The following is a 9,393-nucleotide window of genomic DNA, read 5'->3' on the forward strand; positions in this document are numbered from 1 at the left end:
CCAACAGAGACACAAGCATCCTCTGTGGAATCGCTCTGCAGCCATTTTGAAGTCTGGGGAAGTCCCCGCTGTGCCCCTGTCCTATATTCCCAGTGCATATTCCCAGCACTCATCCAGCTACTCAGGCACTAGCTCAGTGATTTGGCCTTAAGAACAGCCCTTGCTATCAGAGAGAAGGAGCAAAACGTGAGCTCTAGGTATTCTCAGAGACGGTTACCTGCTGCTTAAGAAGAAATTCATGTAAGGCTATGTCTATACTGCAGACCTTACAGCGGCTCAGCTGTAGATAGAGGTCGCTGCTGGCATCATTAAACCTCCCCAACAAGCGGCGGTAGCTGTCAGCAGGAAAATGTCTTCCAGCGACATAGCACTGCCCATGCCAGCACTTTTATCAGTGAAATGTATGGCGCTCGGGGGGCGGGGGGGGGTGTTTTTGACACCCGTGACTGACAAAAGTTTTCCTGACAAAAGTGCTAGTGTAGACAAAACCTTAGAGATTTGAGCACTAAAAGGCAGCTGAAGAACGTCTCGAGAGCTGAGAAACACTCTCCTCTTCCAGGATGCATTTGGATAAGTCAGAAATGGCTGAATGGCTTTTTATTACACTTAAAAGAAATAATAATACTTCTGTGTTGAACCAAGCATGAGAAATGAGAGGTCCACAGGTAATTTGCTGAGAAAGTTATATGCAACTGAAGACGAGGGTTAGAAAAGAAGTGTCCCCTTCAGCCATAACTACATAATAGGTATGTGCAGCCTGCTTGAAGTCTGAGGCAATCTAGAAGCTCTGAGTGATTTATATGGCTAATGTTTTCTGCAATGAGGTCCCAAAGGTTACTTGGGGGCTACAGGAAAGGATTAAGAGATAGAAGGAAAAAATTAATTGCCTGCCTACCGAGCTATTTTCCCCAGTGTTTGGGGGGATTTATGCTGTGAGGATCCTGGAGGGATCTCTGAAATACAAAGATAAAGGGAAACTAGAAGAGCCATCTGAGCTGGGTGTCAGGCTGCATTCTAACCTGAACGCCTGTGTTAATCTCCTGTGAACAAAGGCAAGGTTTACATCTGCACAGAATAATCATTTTTATTGTTTGGTGCCAAGTGGTTGGGAGCCTTCTGGGCATGTAAAATGTAATAAACTAGATTACCAAATTAAGGAATTATCAGATAGACTTTTTAGACTTGACCTTTTAATGTAATTTTTTTCTCAATTTAAACAAACTCACTACAATCTTTTCTCAATATATTGCTTATGGAAATTTATGCTTCTGGACATAAGCTGATTGGCTGTTGGAGGAAGCAAGAATTTTTGCCCCTCCAACCCCTATCACCACGTACAGCCTTGCCCAAAACTAACTATATTACGGGGCAGCGTTCATCTTTTTCTGAAGCAGGACGCAAGATTCACCATGTTGAATCCTACATGGATCAATAATCTAATGTGGCAGGGCAAATCCCTGCTGATTCCTTTTTTAGTTCCTACTCAGGTGTATGGCCAGCTGATGTCTCCCACCACCACTCCCAGATGTTGGGGTGATGAGAGATCATCTCAAATTTATGAGTCATATGTAGCAATCAGCCATTTTAGAGCATGGCTGTTTAATATAAGCAGAAGATCTACAAAGCTGGTGAGAACAATCAGATGGTGCAATAAATCTTGAAAAGTCTGTAGTTATTATACCGACTATATAAGTCAGATCCATGTGGCAGCCCTTTTCTTTCCTACACTACATAGTACGAGAAATGTCTTTTAGGCAGAAGGTGCGCATTGGATTTTTCTGTTACACAGACCATTTAAGCACTGCTGGGAGCCCATAGGTATTTCAGGAATCAGAAAAGCAGATACATCTATAGGAATCTGTAAGCACCTCTTTGTCTAATGGGCTACAGGAATTGGAGTGTCCTGCAGAAGACTGAGCTTTGTACAGGTGTTCCTGATTACTCTTTAGCTCAAGTTCTTTCACTGTATTTTCCCATCTTCCTCATCCACACCCTTAACTGGACATCTCATTTCTATTTCATTCCCCCCCCCTCCCCATTGCACTAGTACACTGAGATACCAGCTTCTTGAATATTATCTGATGGTGACATCTAGTGGAGATTATCTAGCTATGCTCCAAAATTTCTGCTCAATTTTTAAGTTATTATAGCTTGCTTGTCACTCTTTTGAATGGATTGGAGATCTCTGAAGTACCAAAAAAAAGTTTCTATATTGGTACTGGAGTGCTTTCATTACCCAAATGGTGTTTAAAAATCAATACTGAATTTAGGTGCCTTTAGTGCTGCAGAATATGGTTTCATACTGGTAGATTTGGGAGAGGTCACTCAGACAGGAGGACACCATGTGTAATATGAGATGCTTAAATACAGCATTTTACATTAATGTTGCTTAGATCATTATGGATTCAGTCATGCACAGTGCTGAGAACTCTGGTCCCATCCAGTAAAAAGTACATGCTTAACTTTAGGTGCAGGAGTATCATAGAATCATAGAATCTCAGGGTTGGAAGGGACCTCAGGAGGTCATCTAGTCCAACCCCCTGCTCAAAGCAGGACCAATCCCCAATTAAATCATCCCAGCCAGGGCTTTGTCAAGCCAGGCCTTAAAAACCTCTAAGGAAGGAGATTCCACCACCTCCCCAGGTAAAGTCCCAGAGAAGTCAATGGATCTACTCCCATGCTTAAAGAAACACTTTGCCAGATTGGAGCCAGAGTGCACAATTAAACATTCAATAGCTTGTACGGGGAAGGAAATGGCAACTGAGCTTGCCCTTGCTCATAAGACAACTTCATCATTGTAGATGGAAAGGTAATTTTAAAAACCTGAGCTAGTGCTATATTGATCCAAATGCAACCAGAACTTAGGTGGAATAAATATGACCGGTAATGTCACACAAGTGCTGCAGCTTCCTAGGTCTTCCTGCAACTTATAGATTTCCTCCAAGGCACGAACTACACAAAAGGTCAATTACCTGCAGGATACCCCTCAAAACGGAGGCTGTTCACACTACGTGCTAAACAAACTCACTACAATCTTTTAACGTACACACTCAAAAAGGGCGAGGGCTGTAAGCAACGCCCACAGAAGTATGCCCTGACACATGGTGAGCCTGCTGTTCTTAGTTACAGCCTGTTACTTCGTTTATATTGACTTGTGCTAAGTGCAACAGATTGTGTAAACTGAAGATGTCACAGAATGAATGGCGTGTTTGAGATTGTGTCGTTATAGAGACAGACAGTCAAGAATAGAACAGGGCTAACGTATTAAAATGGTATTGAACATCAGCCTTTGCTGGTGACTGACAGTCAATCTAGCAAAATATTCTAGGAGATTCCTAGTGAGACCTGGACTAGCACAACTTCCTAGAAATATTAGCAGAGATTTGCAGCATTGTTACTGATACAGTGTAAAAACCAAGGACCAGATCCTTGATTGCATCTAAGGGGCACACTGTGCAAGCCAGGGGGTGGCAGGAATTAGGGTTTGCAGCTGAGCCTGGGTCCACGTAGCTCCACCTCCCTAGTGAGCAATAGAGGACTTACAGCTGAATCACAGTTAGCTTGCTGCAGAATCACCTGCTTGGCCAGGCTGCCTGACTGGCTGCAGGAACCAACTACCGTGCTCCTAAATCCAACGGCAGCAGTAGGCTGATAGCTGCTCAAAACATTTGCTCAAGGCTGTGACAGTACCTGCATGTTCCCAACCTTGTTCCAGTCCTCCTCCTGCCTTTCTTCACCCTGGGTAATCCGACTCTTACCCTCGGCTCCGATTCCTGATGTCCACTCTGGCTTCTGACACCAGCTCTGATGCTGGGCTCCTATTCCTAGCTATTGACTCATGCTCCATCCACTAGGCAGGACTACCTGTGCCCTGATCTCTGATAGGTGGTGGCATAAAATTCACTTTTTCTGTCCTCTGATCATGGGGCTGGTTGTGTGCCTACCTGGGTCCCTTGGCATAAGCTAGAGTAGCCCTCAGCCTGCTCTAATGTATGCCAATTTCAAACTGCAGCTGGGGATCATTGCAGGATAGCGGTGTCCCACACACATAATTTTCTTTTAGCTGCACCTATTGTGCAGGTGATGTAGAAGGGGAGTGGTGTAGAAGACTCTACATCGCAGGTAGAATCCCCTGACACTTGTATGATCCTACTAGGCTCCAGGGCCAGACTATGCCGGTAACACAAAGGATTACAGCAAGTGCCATCCTGGATCAGACCAATGGTCTGTCTAGTCCAGTATCTAGTCACCAACCTCCGTACCAGAAGCTTTAGGGGAAGGTGCAAGAAACCCTGCAATAAGATTCTTCTTAACCCCATTAGAGGTTTGTTTATGCCCTGAAGCAGGAAGGTTTATATACCTTCCAAAACTCTTTAATTGTTGGTGTTTTCTAGTATCTATGACAACCCTGGATATTCTCATTATCCATATAAATATATAATCCCTTTTTGGATCCTCATAAACTCTTGGCCTTCATAATATCTTGTGGCAATGGAAACCCTCAAGCTAATTGTGTATTGTATATATAGGTTTGAATTTGCTAAAACAAACTTCACTGAATCATAGAATCATAGAATCTCAGGGTTAGAAGGGATCTCAGGAGGTCATCTAGTCCAACCCCCTGCTCAAAGCAGGACCAATCCCCAACTAAATCATCCCAGCCAGGGCTTTGTCAAGCCTGACCTTAAAAACCTCTAAGGAAGGAGATTCCACCACCTCCCTAGGTAACCCATTCCGGTGCTTGTTCCCTTGGTCTTGTATTATAAGACGGGACAAATAGAAGGTACTGATTAAGCTGAAGGAGTCACACCACAGTTAGGATCTGGGCCTGAAAGTCACAAAACAAAACAAACAAAAAATAACCAAAACAGTGCTGCTCTTGGGTGGGCCAGAGAGGGCTGTTAGAATGACACAAGATGTTCCCTCTCCTTGGGAGAAGAGCAAGTTGCTTCTGCAGCCCTTCAAATTGCAAGTTATTTAGTGTTTTAATGTTTGTATATATTGTCCAGTGTGCCAAACACTTCCTCTTGCCATCAGAAGATTTCACTTTCCTTAATACAGCTACTAGCTGGTTTCAATCTGTGCAGATCCATCTCTGCTTTTGACTTCTACCTAGTACATTTCCTTCTCCTTTCCGCAACCCCAATAGGCTGTGAAGGTGTGTCTGCTTTTCAGACAAGTATCATTCAGATGATTTGAGGAGTTGGGGAGCATCTCAGCTAAGAAGGGAATCCTTTTAAGCAAGTTTCGGATGTGGTGGCAGCAGCTGATTAATATGAGCCCAACCCGATTTCTTCATGTCCCAGCTACAGAAAGGCATACAAGGCTGCCTGATGCACCACTGGAACAAAGTGATATTGCATCCAAAATCAGGGAAGACACTATTGTTTGGTGCTTGTTGGGACACTTTCCAGTGACAGGCCTGAGATCAGGTTTCAACCACTAGAACTGATCTCCACTGGCTTCAGGGATCAGATTCTCCTCCTTTCCCCCTTGGCTTTCTTTTCTTCTGCAATGAAACTCCCCACCTCAAAGGCTAGCCCATAAGGATGGAGTGTGAAGCAGGAACAGAGGGATGGAGTGTGAACTAGATAGATGAGATTGCCGTACTCGAGCATTAAGAAACTTGACATTAGGCACGGGACTTTCTCTGGTTCAGGAAAGAGAATCTGTGGTCCCTTCTGACAATTTGTCATCTCAGATCAGACACTTAGAGGATAATGTCCAATGCCCTGGAGGATCCAAAGCAATAAAAGGCTTTTATGAAAGATTAAACGCCAAGGTCTTTTGCTAAAGCAATTGATAACTGCAATAGCTGGCACCAGCAAGTACTAGTCCAATAACATGAACATTATATAAAAATTAGATGACAAACCACAATATATAAAGAAAAATCTTTTTTTCTTGACACATGAAGGATGGTAAATTCTGTTCTGCCACCATCTTAGATTTTGTTTCCTGGGACCTTGGGAATTAATCATGATTCAGTGACTGAGACCAAGTAGTCCGTGTTGCTGCACCAGTACTGATCCCAAAATATAGACAAGGATTAGTTGGGGTTTGCACCAACTGAGATAATCAACGTTTACCTCTGTGCAAACACTGGCATGCCCTTGACTGCACTTGAATTGCTAGCCATCAAATGCTGAATGAACTGAGAATGGGCAAGCCCTTAGACCAGTGGTTCTTAACCCGCAGCCCACGGGCTGCTTGAAGCCCAATCAGCACACAGCTACGACCCATGTGACATCTTCAGGGCCGTAAAGGTAGCATCTGTATTGTGTGGATGCGGCCCACATAACACCCAGAGAGCTGCATATGCAGCACGCAATGGTAAATAGGTTGAGAATTACTGCCGTTGAATCTCCACGGGCTCACGGTGAGGTTGTGGCTGGGAGGACGGAGTGTTTGAGGTTGGATTTAAAATAGGATTCATTCTTTGAAGGACCGATCTGCCTGGAAAATGAGTGATCAATAATGCTGGACCAAATTTAAAAAAAATAAAACAGACTTTACATTTAAGTCATTAGCTGACCTCCCCCACTGGAGAGAGAATGCCTGTTGTATTTTTGCTGTAAGCAGTCAGCAAGGCTAAACTGGGTTCTTTAGCCAAATAAATTTGCACAAAAATGAGAGCTCAGTCATCTTATTTCCCCCTCTTGCACTCCTCTCTGTTTCCCTAAGCTCCTTCTGCTGTTCTTAGGCATATATTTACTCACTCCTACTCTAATCAATAAGCATCATTATTATTAGTGATGATTGAAATTTTTTCAGTGGAACAGTTTTCTATGACAAAATGCAGTTTAATGTAAATTAAAACATTTAATGGGAAAGTCTTGATTTCAATGAAATTTCAAATGGGGAAAAAGCTGAAATGAATCATAAGGTAAAAACATTTCATTTCAAATGTATTGTTTCAATTCCTCTGGTTTTACAATATGTTAAAATATTGACATTAATATACATATATTTTAATAAAAGAAAAGGAGTACTTGTGGTACCTTAGAGACTAACAAATTTATTTGAGCATAAGCTTTCGTGAGCTAAATTTGTTAGTCTCTAAGGTGCCACAAGTACTCCTTTTCTTTTTGCGAATACGGACTAACACAGCTGCTACTCTGAAACCTGTCATATATTTTAATATGTATAATATGAATTATAATTTATATTTTATAATATAATGGTTTGACACTATTGAAATCATTCAGCATTATCTAAACAAAATGTTTTGATAGTCTCAAATAGAATTTATTTTTTCCATTTTTGATCTATTGAAAATTGCTACATTTTGGCTTTTTGTTCCAATTTGGAATGAAAACAAACTTCAGAATGTTAAAATTTCCCATTGAATAGAAATTCCAGTTTCTGGACAGCTCCTATTATCTATATGTGTTTTGTAATGCAAATAATAACCATACATAGCACTTTACAAACCTATATATAAGATATATTGTCTGCCTGGAAAAGCTTACAATCTAAGGGCCAGAGTCACAACCACAACTCACGCTGAACAGAAACATTATTTGCATTGAACTACAGGAGACTACTTGTGAACTAAAGTACTACTCAGTTTGAGTAAGGGTATCAGCATCTGGCCATAAATAAACATTGGATATAAGTGCCATCTTAATGCAAGACCAGCAATTAGGGGGATCCTGAAGACACAAATTTCCGTCCCCACCCCCAAAATTGGTCCAGCGCATTTTATATCGGATTTAGCCAGGACTGATACTTACAGGATGAAAGGATTAGATGGATTTTATGTAGTTAAATTAATTAGGTTAAACAGCAGCATTTCAATTCAATGTGCATTTAAATAGAGAGTAAATAAAGTTTACCTACTATCATCCTCTAAATAATCCGTATGCTTACTCTCTGTAAACAAGAGCCTGACCAGATAGGAGATTCCATACAAAATGGAATCTTCATCATACTGCTTTAAACCAGTATAAATTGGGATTTTCAATTGCAAAATGTCAGGGTTCCAGTTTTTCATTTCCATGGCCACTCTCTCCACCTTTTCCTACCCACGAATGCAATGGTATCATTTCAGGCAGGAGATCCAGCAGCAGCAGCAATGAATGGCCCAAGTGCAGAACTTCACTGATCTCAAAGAGTCAGTGACCTGGTAAATAAGCAGTGTTGTTCCTGTCTCCCTGTTTCCTGGAACATGACTTCTTGGCTGGTACATAAAGAGTTTGAACAGAAATCAAATCAGCTCCAACTATCAGCTGTTTCTATTTGTTAGGATCCTGCTAATAGATTAGATGTAATATCTGTATAGTATTTGCCCAGCTTGGTTTGCCAGCAAGATACCAGTAGATATAAACCAGGCTGATGATAATGTACTAGCATAAATATTTACTTAGGAACAGATAAATATGTGAATAAATCTTGGACCATAATGCCCGTCATAACAGGCCAGATCAATAGTTCATCTAGTCCAGGGTTTCCCAACTTTTTGTAACTGAGACTCTCTTTCAAAGGAATTAACTATTCAGGAATGATCCCTTCCTCCCTCTCACCCAAATCCAGAATGTTTTTCTTTTTAGTAATTTAGCGTTACAGGTCTAGTATTGCTTTTTTGACAATAACAAACAAAATCTTCTGGGGAAAAAAGTGCATCATGCTACTTTCTAAAAACAAAAAATTCTCTTCTCTCTTAGATGGAGGGTGCCCTGTCACGTATCTCATCCCACTAAGGAGATCTGGCTATTACACATTTTCCTTACATGTAAACACATTCCTTAACACTGCCCTGCATATGACAACTTTTACACCATTGATACTTGTTATTGGCCAGTGGTTCAACAATAGCCACACAAGACCCTTGCTGGATGTTCTAATATTGTTCTTGCCTCCACTGAAACTTCACGTTGAGTGCTGTCAGATTCCTTGGAACTCCGTTGGAAATACCAGCTGCTCTCGCCAATGTCTTTAGAGTTCACTTTCCCCTGTGCTAGTGCCTTGGGTTGTAAAGCAAAGAAAGGGGAAACATAATTTAATACATTCTCCTGTGAGTACCAATCCATCCTTGCAACCCACTCATATAGTTACTTAAAGGCATGACATTCCCTCTCTTGGAAGAGACTGGTTATAACAACCAGAATATTGGAATAGACACTCTGGGTAATGCAGGTGCCAGAGGCAAGAATGACCCTTTGGGCTGCTGAAAATCCAACAGCAAGCCTCCAGAATTGACAGTCGTTCAATGAAGTGATGATACATGTCCTGATAGGATTAGGAAGGTATGACCCCTTTAAATATAAGGAAGCAAAAAGATCTCATATGCAGAACCACTGTCTGCATTCACTCCTGAAAATGACAATGGGGCAGCAGAAGAACCAGAGGCTCCAGCTGGGAGGCTGATGGCAGGAGGGAGGGAGTGACATC

Source organism: Chelonia mydas, chromosome 6 (genome assembly GCF_015237465.2).
Source record: "Chelonia mydas isolate rCheMyd1 chromosome 6, rCheMyd1.pri.v2, whole genome shotgun sequence".
In the NCBI taxonomy this organism is placed as follows: domain Eukaryota; kingdom Metazoa; phylum Chordata; order Testudines; family Cheloniidae; genus Chelonia; species Chelonia mydas.